This window comes from Sceloporus occidentalis, unplaced genomic scaffold, assembly GCF_023333645.1.
Source record: "Sceloporus occidentalis isolate IW3139 unplaced genomic scaffold, rSceOcc1.0.p SCAF_9, whole genome shotgun sequence".
In the NCBI taxonomy this organism is placed as follows: Eukaryota; Metazoa; Chordata; class Lepidosauria; order Squamata; family Phrynosomatidae; genus Sceloporus; species Sceloporus occidentalis.
Genome location: NW_028316989.1, coordinates 26,467,252 through 26,482,577, shown reverse-complemented (window position 1 = coordinate 26,482,577; position 15,326 = coordinate 26,467,252).

Genomic DNA, 15,326 nt, shown 5'->3' with positions numbered 1-15,326 from the left:
CGATGTGCAGCCCCCCAAATAAAAGTCAGTGCCTGGAATGGCTCCTTTACTGAAAAATCATTGGTGGGGATGGAGGAGAGGCAGAGATATAAAGGGATCCCACTCAGTCCCTGAAGAGGAAAGCAGAAAAGCAAGATTGCTGGGAAGAAAACAGTGCTAGCTGCTCTCCCTGGCCATGCCTGACTGAGAAAATGGTGCAAACAGCATCGTAGGCGTGCGGGCTTATGGGGCTTTTTGTTGCTGTTGTTTGTTCTTTTTCTATGCTGGTTTTGTCAAAAGCCCAGCATCTCATCTCTCAAAACAGGCCCTCATGGCAAACACAGGGAAGGGAAGGTCTGTCGCCCATCAGGGCTTGAAACTGGAGCGGGATTGGATCCTGTACCTCCTTTAATCTCTCTCTCTCTCTCTCTCTCACACACACACACACACACACACACACACGTGCTAAAGATTGCCCTAAGCAAAGAAAGTGTTGCCTGTCATTCTGTCAAGAAGGATGCAGGAGGCAGGAAATGCCCATGCTTCCCTAAAGAAACTTTTAGGGAGGCAAGCCAAAGCGGCCATTGTCCGGATGGCATGGCCTGCAACTGGTCTGGCTTCCAGACTCAGCAGCCCAGTTTCCCCAGTTCAGATCCCTCCTGGAGGGTCTTTCCACCCTTGTACTTCTGGAGAAAAGGTTTAGAGACTTAGAGGTTTATCACACTGAGGTTTATCCAGCTCAGATCCAGGGTGACTCCTGCTTCAGCTATGAGAATTCATGTTGTAATGTGAATGTTTTATCACACCTGGTTGCCCTTCCGTTGCCCTTCCGAATTGAGGGGGAATCGAATCCAAGACAAGTCACATGATGCGGATTCACACAAAGCGGAGTGAGTGCACATTGTATTACCACATCGATGCATACCATGGGGATTCACCGATTCAAATTGGGATGCTTGCGCATACTCAGTGGGGGTCTGAACGCATCCTGAACCTTTGCACTTCTGGGGTGAAGAAGGAAAGCCTGGTTCCACTTTCACGTGAATGACAGCTGCACCTTTCTTCCTCCTTCTATTTTCCCATCCCTGGCAGCCAAATTCAAACGCAGTCCTCCATGTCAGAGCCCCCATTCATTTATTATTATTATTATTATTATTATTTACTGCAAAATAATCAGTGTAGAAGCTGAAGTTTTACTTGGAACTAAATCCTTTGGATCTGAATGCTAGCCTCACGTGAAAGATTGCTTCATGTTCTATGGGCTTTAGAGTCCGTCCTGGCACCCAAAGTAGCACTCTTTTTTGGGAGATTGGGTCTGTCTTGGCCCCCAAACTAGCACTCTTTTTTGCAAGATTGGGTCTGTCTTGACCCCCAAACTAGCACTCTTTTTTGGGAGATTGGGTCTGTCTTGGCACCCAAACTAGAATTCTTTCTCTGGGATATGTGGTCCGTTTTTTCCATTCACACAAGCAGCCTTCTCCAGGGCATCAGAAACAGCCGCTTTCCCCCTCCTCGCCTGCATGTCTCCTGTTCATGTTAAAACTTGAATACATTCATTCCCCAGTAGCTCTTTGCCCTTTCCCCAGCATTTACACTGGGGAAACCACATTTCCCCTTGGCAGCAATTGAAGCGGGGGGGGGGGGGGAGTACCAGAGGCAAATGGGGCAAAATTGAAGCACGGCATCATGGGAAATATGGGACCTTGGAGGTTTGGGGGGGTGTACTGGGATGGAAGCAAAGTTGCATTCCACACCAGATCAAATTGGAGTGAAATCGAAGCAAGCTTGAAAGTGAATTCTGTGAATTCTTTTCCCCCCGAATTCATCAAAATGAGGGGTCACTTTGGAATCACTGCGGAAGCCCCAAGGAAGGAGAGCCCATAGAAAGGAATCACATCTGATAACAAATTCACATTATGATGTGAATTCGCATTGTGGACCCTCAGTCACGTCAGATCTGAGCCATAAAAAAACCCCAAAACCTCAGTGTGATAAATGCCTTACTAAGCCTCAGTAAGAAACCTCAGTAAGAAGCCGTACTTCAAAGACTGCCTTCAGGCTCTGTGGCAACAGGTTGTGCAGATGGACAATATCCTCAGAGCATGGAGAAGTTACCTTTTTTTTGGATGAGGATTCTGCAAACTCCCCAACCCTGCAAGGAGGCCAGCTTTGCTAGGCTCTGCCTCAGTGGCAGTGGCCTCCCATGCTCCTTTGCTGGCTTCCTCCCTAAACTGTGGACAGACCTTTTTCTCACCATCACCTCCTTTCCCGCCATCCGCCCCCTCCATGTTCACAATAGAGGAAAGAAGAAACAGCTAATCAAGCGCAGCTGGGGGGGGTTGCCCCCTGACAGTCTTTTAAAAATATTATTGCTCTTGCTCACTCCGCTCACATCTGCTCAGCGTCTCCTTCTCCTCCTCGGCTTCCTCCTCTTCCTCTTTGCAGATAGATGCTGCTCCTGCCAAGGAAGGGGAGGACTCTGGGGGGCCCAGGCCAGCACCCCAAAAACACTCCTCTCCTCCTCTTCTCTCATCTAGGGTTGCCATCCCCAAGGACCTCCAAACCGGGGGAAATGTAGGACAAGGTTTTAAAATGTAGGACCTTTTTATTATTATTTCCTGGCCAGGAAATTAAAAAAAAAAAGGTCCTACATTTTAAAACCTTGTCCAAGGCCTCCCTGGGGCCTGGGAGACAGCGTCTCCCAAGCCCCAGCGAGGCCTTGGACTCCGCGATCACGGAGCCGCCTCCAGGGCCTTGCTGGGGGGGGGGAATCCTGGGGGGGGGCCAAACTGGGGCGGGACCATGTGGACCCGCCCCAAAATGGGAAAGTCCCGCCCCCAGGCAGGATATGGCAAGCCTACTCTCATCCCAGTCCCCCCAGGAGCTCCCCACTGAACTGCATGGCTCACCCAGGACGTTATCAGACAAGGGAAATTGGAAGTATAATCCAATGGCAATCTAAACACAATAATGGGGTTTAACGTTATTGCGTGATAGACTACCACACGCAATTTCGGGAAGTCAGTCCGAACGCAATCATGGGGTTTCATGTTATTGTGTGAGAGGTGATCACACACAATTTTGGGCAATGGAAAGCTATTTTCGGGCAATGGGAAGTCAGTTCGAACGCAATTCGAATTCACGTAAATTCGCTGAACTAGTGAATTCATGTGAATGCGTTCTGGCCCCACTTTCTTTTCATTCGAAATCAAGAGGAATTCCTCCCGTGTGATAAACTCCCCAGCTCTCCTCCCTTGCATACAAGGGACCAGCATGGACAGCCCTATGGGTCCAGGGTGACCGGTTGTCCTAACCGCAAAGGAGGACAAGGTACCTAGAAATGTAGGCCATTCAATTAAAATGTATGACATTAAAAAGTAAATGCTAAAAACACAAATGTATATGTAAATAATTTACCTTTGCTAAATAATTTACCTTACATTAATGTAAATGTACCTCACATTTACAAATGTAAATGTAAATTATACAAAATAAGTTTTGTACTTTAAAATGTTTACAGGAATGGGAGTAAGCTGAGGACAAAGGGGAAAGTAGGATGAGAAGAAAGAAACTGGGACATTTTATCAGCAGCTGAAAATGTAGGGTGATAGAGAATTGATTGGGACTGTTCACAGAATAAAGCAAATCCTCTAGCCTTTCCTTCTGGCCCCACTTGCCTCCTGCCCCAGAGAGTAAGATCTGGGCTCCACATGGGCTCTTCCAACCCAAAAAGGAAAGCAGCCTTACCACAAGCCAACAGGGCAGCCCTGGTCTTTCATCACCTGCTTTTTGTGAAGGAGACACATCTGGAACTGATGCAGAGGAGGAGGAGAGGGGATGATGGACCCCACCCCCCACCCCACACACAGACACCTTCCAGGCCAGGAATCCTGTTTCACAACTGTCTGGTGAGGGGACATGCCAGCAAGGGAAGAGACCTCCGTCCACAACCGAGAGCACGCTGGATGCCCATGCAAACATCCTCCAGAGCAGTGCCACTCAAAGTCATGGTCCTGCCATCAGTGCCAGTCCCTGAGGAATTGGCTGCCAGTCCTTGGCAAATTTCTATGCAAGAAGGAAGCAATTTCACCCAATAGTGAAAATCCTTAGCACATGGGGGGGGGGGGGAAGGTTGCTGATCCTCCACATCAGAGAAGCACTGAGCCAAAGACACTCGGCCAAAGGGCTGTCGTCCTTTGAGGATTTCCTTGGAGGAGGAAGGTGGCAGAGGACGGTCCCTGGGGGCATGGGGAAGGCCATTTTGCATCCACCTTGGCCAAGGGATTGGAGGAGGACTGAAACCAACCAACACTATTTTCTTGGGATGGTCCACTCAGGGCTTCTTTGGCTCTTAGGCTTTGGCTATTGGCTTCTTTGGTCATTTGTGAATGAATACAAAGCTGAAGGTGTCAAAGCCACCATCCACACTTTCCATGCCCCTGGTGATAGACAGGATAGCTATATTAAAGTTGCCCTTCAAAACCCTCTATCATTGCACAAGTGTGTGCGTTGAGTGTGGTTGTGTGTTTCTCTCTTTCATGCTGTCCGCTGGATAGTCTGCAGAGCCTGGCTTTGGGGCTGGATGAAGACATCCAGCATACCCAGCAGGTAGTCTGTGTCCTTGACACTTCAAGAGAAAGACAAACTGGAGTGTATTTCACCCAGTTGGAAGGTATGGGTGTTGTTCTCTGAAGGGAAGGTACCAAGAAGTTGCCAGACCGACCCTTCCTTCCCATTTATAAAGCTAGGTTTGCATTCTGGGGTGCATTTTTGGGTCTTCATAAAGCTCAGCCAATTTTTAAAAGCAACTTTTTAGCTGAAAAAAATGATAAAGATGTTCTTGGCAATCTCCAGTCTTTCGTTCCTGCCATGAAAAGTGAAGTGTAAAAGACACGGAGGAATGTGGCAACTCATTTGCTGCCTTCCCCTGAAAGGATGGCTGACTGCAAAGAGAAGGGGACCTTGGGGGGTGAATGGGAGCCCATGCACTTCCTTGTCTGATGAAGAAATTTTTGGGATAACTTCTCCCTTTCCCACGCCATCCCTGAATCTGTTTGCACGCAAAAGCACTTAATGGGGAGAACAATAGGCTGGGCATATATGTTGATACAAGGTGACCCTATTTCCAAAAATACATTTCCTTGAAGGAGACATCAGTAAAATGCACATTCATGTGCAGTTAGAGGAGTGAGATCTTTGGACCATTCAATGATAACCAGTGAACATTTCTCTTTCCAACCTTAGCATATAAATCTTTCAGCAACTGGGGACTACATTCAACCCCATTGACAGTCAATTAGATCCTACATCTCAAGAATATGAATTAAAAGTGAATGTGCATCCACAAAGGCCAAATATTCTTCTGATTCCAAATAAACATGCTGTAATAAAGCCAGCTCCAAAGGGGTAACTGCTGAACACATTGACCTTGTATGCCAGAAGGAAGGCATCAGACTGTGCCCAAGTCTCCCAGCCACCTTCTCAGCACCAGGCTTGCTTGGCCCATTGGGGTCTCCTTGCCCTCGCCATTGCATCCCTCATGGAACCTGTCAAGAGAAGTTTGGTGTCCCCAATTTGGCCACCAGCTGTGGCAATGGGATATGCCTCACCACCGCCTTGTGTTTGACACTTCTGGGGCAAGAGTGCCCCTTTGTGCTCCTGTGCCAAAACAGAGTTCTCAAGAGATCCAAAGGGCAGGTCACTCATTTTCACACAATGGAAGCCTAGTCTTCACTCCATGTTCCATAACCATCTGACAGCCACAAGGAGGAAGAAGGAGAAAGAGAAGGAGGAGGGGGAGGATTATTTCAGTCAAGGCCATTTGCTTTCTTAACCAGGTGCAAATGTTGTGAAGCATCACTTCCAGCAGAAGAAGAGAGACCCACTTCCCAGCCTTCTGGGGATTCAGCTGCCTTGAGGAATGGAAGTTAGGCTCAGAAGGAACCTGCCTTCACAGAGTTAGCCGGCTTGTGCTAAAAGAGACACCAAGGGTCCTTCTTTAGGTGTCAAGGGCTTTGTTATGAACATGGCTGCTTGCTTGGAGCCAGGGTGCTGCGTTTGGCATTCTTCTAGGCCTTTGTACTGCTCCAAGGCCCCTGTGTTGACACCCAAAGTTTGTCAGCACTGATATCCATTTGATATCCATCTGATACCCCAAACCTCCAGTCACCAGGTGAGCTGCATATTATAACAGGGCGGGAATGCCCCCCACTGCTGCTCAGATGTCAGTCCCACTGAGTACAATGGGGTGAACTCCCCATTAAGTGGATGCAAGCCGACAGCCAAAGGAGTAAGTCCCATTGAACTCAGTCTTGGTTTTGGTTTGTTTGTTTTGGGTTTCTTCAGGGACAATGCCACAATACACATCTGATCATGTAAAATGTGCAATGGACATTTGCTTGGGTAATGTGCAACAGCAGTGCATGCACAACTCCACTTCCATAATGCTGAACTGAATGCAGATGTTCTGCTTTCACCAAAAATGCCCTGCCACTTCTGTAGGGGAAGAACTTGCACCTTCCAAGACACCCACAGCCATCTCACCCTTGATTTTTTCACATGGTCATCCCTTCTGTGGGCTTTAATGCCACCACTCCTTTCCCATTCATCAGCCCAGAGTGTGTTTGATGCAGAGTGGCAGTCCCACTCACAACACACACACACACATCCCCCCCTTTACTTTGGAGCCACATTTGCTCTGATGTGATAAATGGTTCCTGGCCCCTCCTAGGTTAGAGGGCACCCAACTTCAAATAACTACAACATCCGATAACAAGGTTTTTCTTCTCCTTCTCCTTCTTCCATCATTTGCAATCAAAACACCCTAAACACGGCCCTGGGGCCCCCTCATCCTTCTTGTTCAATTGTAAATCCTCCCAGAATGGCTTGCAGGTGTCAGGATTAGAAAATGTTTCTGGAGAAAATGAAGGATCCAGAGCAGCTGGCTTCCTCATTTGCAAGCTTGACTCAGTTGTCGCTGTTAGGAGACGGTGGATGGTCCAGCTCCCCATATTCCTTTGGGTAGAGACTGGGCTCAGCAACAAGAGGGATGAGTAACCAAACACTATCCTCCTCTTCCTCCTCCTCTTTCTCTCTCTCATGTTAACATACCTGCCTTGCTAGATTTATGGCCTTGCACCGTCCCTGCATTGCAACACACATGTGCGCATTCTGCAAATCCCTCTCAACACGTCCTGTCTTTTGGAGCTGCAATAAAGCCATCAGGCACCCGAGAGGCTGAATGGGCCGGGAGGTTGCCAAGTAGCTGCTCTTTAGATTTCGGGCCAAAGAAAGCCCTGCAATTGTTATCTCACTGTGTTTCTCACAGGCAAAAATGTAATTTGGGTTCTCAGCATCTTCCGTCAGCAATGGCACCCTTGGCTAATTGGAAGGGAGCACATCCATGTCCAAATTCTCAGATTCACCCTTTCGTCTGGATTAGGGTCAGGGTTTGTGACCTGCTCCTGTAGCCACAAAAGAAACAGGGCCTTTTCGGTGGCTGTCCCTCCGCACTGGAAGTCCCTTCCTTGCAGCCCCTCCATCAGCAGGCAGACATTTTATTATTCTGCTTTTAAGGATCGAGGATTTGTAAAGAAAAAGCTTTTTTTTAAATTAAATTTATTTATTTGTAAAGAAAAAGCTTTTAAGAATGTGAAGTCCTCTTCTCATTGCACCATTTCTTTGATTTAAAATAGTTTATGTTTTTAAATTGTGTTAGTGTTGTTAATAGTTTTACTCAGTTCTAATGCTGGCTTTTTGTATTTTAAAAAACCTACAGTGGACCCTTGGTATCCAATGGGGTTCGGTTCCAGGAACCTACTGTGGATACCAAAATCCATGGATGCTCAAGTCCCATTAAATATAATGGCATAGTAAAGTGGTGTCTAATATAAAATGGAAAAATCAAGGTTTGCTTTTGGGAATATATATATGTATATATTCAAGCCATGCATGCTTGAATCTGTGAGGAAAGAATCTGTGGATCCAGAGGGCTGACTGTATGTTGCCCTTCTTTTAATTTGCAGGCCTGAGGCCTGTTTTTGAAGGGAAAGGTGAGGCGCAAATAAGGACATAGGTGAAGATGATGACAACCATGATGGAGAGGGAAATTAACAAGGATGGGCTTCAGATCCCAAGATTTCATGGACTTGAGCAGTTTACATGTTAAAGAACAATTGCACATTTACAGTGATAAAGAGATCTTCCTTCTCCCCACCCCACCCCCCAAAATTGTTAGCTGAGACTTTACATTAGTTCCACTCCACATACTAGGATTGCCAACTATCTTCTCTAATATAGGGACAGAAAGATTGTCCCTCTGATGTTGCTTGGCCACATGCGTTCTAGTTTTGATCAATGAAATAATGGAGGGTATGACGTTGCCCAACCCCAGACCCTGCCTGCCCTCCAAAACAATCTGTTTCCGCCCAACCCAAGGGTCCCCTCTTTCTGATGTGTCTCTTTGTATGTTGGAGCCTGAAGCCATTCCTCCATCCCTTTGTTGCTCTCCCCTCCTCCTGCGCTCATGTTCTCTTCCCTCTCCTCGAAAAAATCATTTGCATCTGCCGAAATAACACATCTGTAATAACTGAAATCTCCTTTGATTCCAGCCAGAAAACAAACCCACTTTGAGGCATGTTTTTCTTACTTTTCCTTGTGAAGGAACCAGAGTGGCGGTGGAAACGGGAGGCGTGAAGGTCTTGGAGGCAGAAGAAGGCATCTGACATGGCACCCGGCCCTTTGGGTGGTTTCTCACTGGGGCGCATTTGGGATTGGTGGCACCTCATCCATCACCTGGAGGGCTGGGAGTGACATTCGGGACCAAACAGGACCCCAGGGCTTGGAAATCTGCCCTTGAGGGGTGGGCAGGTCGGCTGGCTCCCCAAAACTGAGGAGACAAGAGGACAGTCAGACAAATGGGTCCAGATACACATATAAAGGGTTTTTTAGACACTGAAACCTGAGTCCAATTGCATCGGATGCAGTAGACTGAATCTATAAAAGCTCATGCTAAACTATTTTCCTCTAAATTAGTCTCAAATATGCTACAATGTCCCTTTGCACTCTGATACTCTAGACTAATATGGCAATGTCTTTGCAACCTTGGTCCAATTGTTGGTTTTGACTAGAGTAATCCACTCTAGTGTGACTAACATATAGAATTCAGGCCAAATTTTATGACTTCAGAACAGAGACATGTCTGTTCCTCTGTCACTTGATAAGATCGATCTATCTATCTATCTATCTATCTATCTATCTATCTATCTATCTATCATCTATCTATCATCTATCTATCTTATAATCCTTGGTAAGTAGGGATTTTTTTCTGTCCCTGCAGGTATACATTAACTACCTATCTAACTATACTTCCATCTATACATCTACTAATCTATCTACAGTATATGTCTGTCTGTCCATCCAACCATCCACGTATCTTCTAATCCTTTGCAAGAAAGCCTGTCTGCATCTATCCATCTATTAATAAGGGAGAATTATCCACCTATTATGATGAACAGAGCCGGCAGCTAACTCATCCTAGAAAAGGAGCACCCATGATACAAAAATTTGTGTGTGAATCCCCTGGTAATGCTTTGAGAGAGGTTGCAAGGAGTACAAATAAGCTTGTATGCCTACAGATCCAAAAGCAACCAATGTGGTCCACCACAAGTGGATGCTCTGCAGAGATTGCCAGATGGAGCATTAGGACCCTTGCAGACCCATGTTCTTTTTGGGGGGGTTGTGGAGACTCAGCTGGGCTGCTTTTTACTTTTGAATCTCCCCACTGAAGTCTGACTCACCCTGGTCAGGCCAAACAGGGTGAGAGGATCAGAAGAGTCTCCACTCTCCATTCCCAGACAGAAAGCCCAGGAAGAAGGACCTAGGGGCCACAGGACATTCTTCCATTGGGCTCCCCATCTTTTGACACCTTCTGAAGGGGCCATACATACTACCATCCTGACTAGTTTTCTCTCACAGCCCCATCATCCTCCACAAATTGATCCAGTCCACTTTCAAAGCCATTGTCATCCACCAACCACACCTTGATGCAGGGAGTTCCACAGTTTCACTTCTGCCCCACATGAAGAGGTCCTTACTTTGACCTGTCCTGGATCTCTCCCCAGTCGATTTCACTGGAATCTGCCTTCTTTTTCTGCTGGCTCATTGGAAGCTAAGCAAGGCTCCGTTTACAAGTCTGATTGTGGAGGTACCTTGTTGCTGTCTGACTTATGGGCAACCCTACCATGAGGCAAGATTCATTCAGGAGTGGGTGGGTCTGTCTTTGCCATCCTTTGAGGCTTAGAGAGTGTGACTTGCCCAAGGTGACCCAGTAGGTTTCTATGACTGAGTGTGGATTCAAACCCTGGCCTCCTGAGTCCTACCCAGCACCCAAACCACTACCCCACGCCCCAAAGCTCAGCTCAGAAAGGATTCTTGGAAGTCTTGAGCCCATCCCACCCAACACCTCGAAGTCCTTTGCAAGATTACATGGAACGAAATCCCAGGGATTATCCAACACCACCAGCAGGCCTTCTCTCCAAGGAAGGCGCTGGGAAGGGAGGGCTAAGCTTTTCCTTGTTCATGAGTTTTCCTGATTAAGCTTCAACGGTCTCAGCCACCAGCCATAAAAGCTCGATTTATTTAGTGAGAGCTCCAAAGGATGCAGGGAGGAAGAAAGAAAGAAAGAAAGAAAGAAAGAAAGAAAGAAAGAAAGAAAGAAATGCTTCTCCTTTTGTGAAGAGGACTAATTAGAAGTGGCTGCCATTTTTAGGCAATGTAGTCAGAGATGCTGGGAGCAAGATGTATGCCACCTCAGGAGCATTGCAGATTTACTAAAGAACAACCAGAAGGAAATGTGTGTCCCTTAAGTCTTCCTGGGGATGTTTGCAGATTAGTCAAATCTGTGTGGGTATTTCCATAGATGGAAGGTGGAAATACATACACACTGATACCACATTCACAGAGAAGTTGCCCCAAGAACACAGAGTTGTTTCGGGATTTCAGGGGATTATTTCCCATGCAGAAGGACTTGGTCACAGTGAAATTTCAGCCCAGAAAGACTCATCTGGTTTCATTTATCGGGTGATGTAAGCACTAGAAAATTAACACATTTGCCATCACCTTTATTTTTTTATTGTTATGAAAAATGTTAAAGTTTAGTGTAGGTTTTTTTTTTTAAAATGACAATATCTCACAAGATTTTATTTGGAGGTTCTAGCAGGGGAGCGCAGCTATCGTATACCCTTGACCGAAGAACGGTACACTCCTTCTATCTGGGATGGTCGTCCTCTTCCACCGAGCGCGCAGCTTCGGGAGGGACGCACATGGAGCAGTGAGGGAGGAAGAGGACACCCGCCTAGCCAGCCAAATCAGCCGAATCAACCCTGGCGATCAATGGGGTGACAGATGTCTCAGCCAGATTGCCCTCACATCCTCCTCCTCACAATCTCACAAGATTTTAAAGGACTTCAAAGGGCAAAGAGGTCAATTGACATGGGTCCAGCTCTGCAGGACTCACCCACTGAAGAAACCCAGTCATCTAACAAGTAAATCAAAACTATAGTCCTTGGATAGCTGAATGAGCATCACTGCTTCCCAGGAAATTCTGGGATTTGTAGTTCTTAGAGAAAGGAAACACTAGTGAAAAACTCTCATTACCCATCAAAAAACCTACCAAGGAACACAATACAACTCCATCTCTGAGCTGCATCCTCTTGTTGCCTAATTCCTGATTCCTCTGGGGAAGACTTAATGCCACTCTCCATGCAAGGAGCTGAGGGCTCTGGAGGTCTCTCCCCCCCCCCCCCAGTTCTTGCACCCAGAGCCAGAGGGTCTCCTCGTGAGCAGGGCCAGCAACTCCATCCCAAACCAGGCTTCTGACCCCAAAGGCCTGGCTGTCCTGAAGCCTCAAGATGGCTCGGAGTGAGTGAACTCCATTAAGATACCTTCAAATCCTCCCGCATTTATACAAACACAGCTGCATAAATGTTAGCCTCTCTCTCTCTTGTAAAAAGCAAAATAAAAAGGTGGGGATTTGAAACAATTAGCACAGCTGCCTTGCTTTGTAAGCATCTTACGCTCTTTTTAAAGTTTGTTTTAAAGAAGGAGGGAACAAAAAGGGGACAAGAGAGAGAGAGAGAGAGAGAGAGAGAGAGAGAGAGACCCTGATGGATTGTAAGGGCTTTCTCCCTCTCAGGACCATTTGTTTGTCTGTAACACACACATACACAGACACACACAAACACAAACACACAGAGAGGTAGGGAATTGATCCTGCTTAAGCTCCTTTGGCAGTGCATGCCTTATTATATTTTAGGGACTCTGCGCACCAAATAAAAGGAAGACATGGTTGGCATAATCTGGCCCATTTCCCTCTCTGAAGAAAAGCTCCTGCAGCCAATGTCCGTTCCGCTACTAAGCCGGAAGAGAAAACTTTGATGGAGACGCAAACATTTCCACAGGGCTTATTGGATTTTACAAACTGTCCAACATCATTATTATCAGCTGGCAGAGACGGGCCAAATTCAGTGGCTGCCCCTCCTTCCAACACACACACGTGCTTGCTTTCTTTGCGGTGAGGGAATACACTCTCATTCCCACTGGCTTAATTGTCTGGACTTTTTATCGGATTTTAATCTTCCCTCTATACTATGATGTTATTTAAATTTTAGGGTTTTAAGGTTTTTAACCACTGAGGCTTGGAATGGCTCCCCAGATCTCCATCTCTTGCTGTCCATCAAAATCTCTTCAAAATCCAGATATTGCACTGAGCAACTTGGGATGGCTCCTTCCATGTCTCTCAGTCGAAGGATGCCGGCTGAAAACTCCATGCTTACTATTTCATTTATTTGTGTATTAATTTATCTAATGTACAGCCTGCCTTCCTCCCAGTCGGGGATCCCAACTGGCTGACACCAAGGATAAAATGGCAAAAATAGTTCAAGTCGAGTTAACGTTTATTGTACTAGCCAAAGGCCATGACAAAAAGAGCTTATCAAAAAGCATAGAACATTTAAAACAAAAGGCACAGAATACAGAGGACAAACATGTTCCAACATTTAGTGTGCAGTTAAATAGTTAACAGTTTAAAAGGACAAAAGGAAAAAGAGACATCTTTCCTGAATATTAGTAAACATATACAATAAAATCATAAAATGTAATTAGTGCTTGGCATCTCCATGGCAATTTATGGCAATTTTGTTTAACTCTCTCTTTCGAATCTTTTTTGCAGCCGTGGCAAAAAGAGCCACCCTATGGGTTACATAGTCATTGGTATCACTCAAAAGGAATTGGACCAATCAACAGTAGAGCTCCCACTTTTGTTTGTCAAAAAGGGTGTTAAAATTTCTTTCTAGGTTTGCTGTAAAATGGACAAATTAACAAGTAGTGAACAATATCCTCCACCTGAGACTGACTACAAATGCATAGTCTGTTCTCAAAAGGCACTTTGTTGTAGCGTCTGTCTAGAGCTGCAGTAGGCATTACTTGAAGTTGTAGCTCCGTGAAGGCAATTCTTAAAGTAGGCAACTTCAGTTTAGTCAAATATTTGGCTCTAAAATATTCAGTTAAGAGAGACAGTGTGGCAAGGTGGTTTGAGCACGGACTATGAATGCATTTAGATGACGGTTTGACACAAGTTTAAGTGTCAAGTCCCAGCTGCTGCTTAAAGGTTTACATTTTCACTTTGGGGTTCCCTTTTGTGGGGTTAACCCAGGAGAAAGGCCCAGTGGATTGGGTCCTTGCAGTAGCAAAGAGGAAGGAGCCTCATGCAAAATTCCCAAGCAAGGCTCCAAAGCATCTCAGGCTACCTGGGAGGAAAGTTTCCACACATACAGGCCCAATGATGAGATCTGGGTTCACATGTGCACATACATGCACACCAGAGTCTTCCCCCTCCCTGAGCAGAGGGGTACACTGAGGTGCAAAGTCCAGCCAAGCCTCTCCCCAATGTGGCCAGTCGAGTTTTCCACAGCTCTGGAAGGGTTAAAGGAATGGGTTTCTCAGTATCATTGTAGGAGACAAGGATTAAATCCAGTGATGTGAAAACATTCCCACGGTTTTGACTTACGAAAGAGAAATAAGCGAAATATTGGCCACAATCATGTTGCATGACTTCATATTCGCCTGGAGGGCTGATGGGAGGCAAAGGAACAGGGAACTGCGGTGGTATAAGACGTTTAAGTCCATGTTTGATAGTTCTTTTATATTTTCTTTTTCTTTTCTTTCACAAATCTAACAACAACAAAAAAGAGCCTGAAGTGGGAGTTCCAAATCTTGATTCTATTATGTCCCACAACTGATGGTGGCCTTTGCTAGTTTAACTTCACTCCTTTGCAAGCAAGCCCTGTTCAACCCTAAGCAAAGAAGCCAGGAAACAGCTGGACTCTGGGACAAAGCTATACTTTTGCTGCCATCTCCTGGCTGAAGAAGACCCAGCAAAGCTCTTGCGCAACCCCTAGCCTCCTGGAGCAAATCTACACCTCAGTACCAACCTGCTATAGGTCCAGTCTATGGAAACATGGGATTTCTAGTTTTGGGAGGGATACTTAGGGGCTTCTTTTAGAGCATCTCTTGCAAAGGAAAAGGCTGTGGTCTTTTCCTTTGTGGTCTTGGGGAGGAGAATTGCTCGTGAGCAATATATCAACAGCTGGGGGTCCTAATAACTGGAGATTGCCAGAAATATGTTGGCCTCTCAGTCAAAAAGGAGAGGAGAGGTACCTGCCTATTAGGAACAGATGTCTCAGATATTGCAGGAAATGCCCAAGAGCTTAGGAAGGCTGAGTATCACGCATAGGCCATGCATCTGGATCCACCTGTTGAGGCAGACAGCGCCATTCTGCCACCCTAGTTAAGTCACTAAGAAAGAGGTGAGGTGAGGGACTTGGGGGTATAGTCAAATCAGCTTATGGGGCTCACAGTCAGGGAGCCTGGAAGAAGTTTGCAAGGAAAGGGAAGAAGGGTTACATGGGGTTTTTAAAAGCAGCTTCTTCACCCATGGCCAGAACCCAGCCTGATAAGTCATCCCTTGCAAGCATACAAGAGGATCACGCCTCAGCCTCAGACAAGCTGCCCACCTTTTGAAAAATATGAGCCAACATGGCACAGTGGTTCAAGCACTGGATTACAGTACAGATACCAGGTTTCAATCCTCCTCTGCTCAACTATGGAAACTTGGGCAAGTCCCACTCTCTCAGCCTCAGAGGACCCCATCAGAACAAATATTGCTAAGAAAACCCTGGGATAGGGTTGCCTTAGGGTTGCCGTTAAATCTGAAATGACATGAAGGCACACAGTAGAAACACATTTCAAGCAGCATGAACATTTATGCATTGATTACTATATGCATCTGA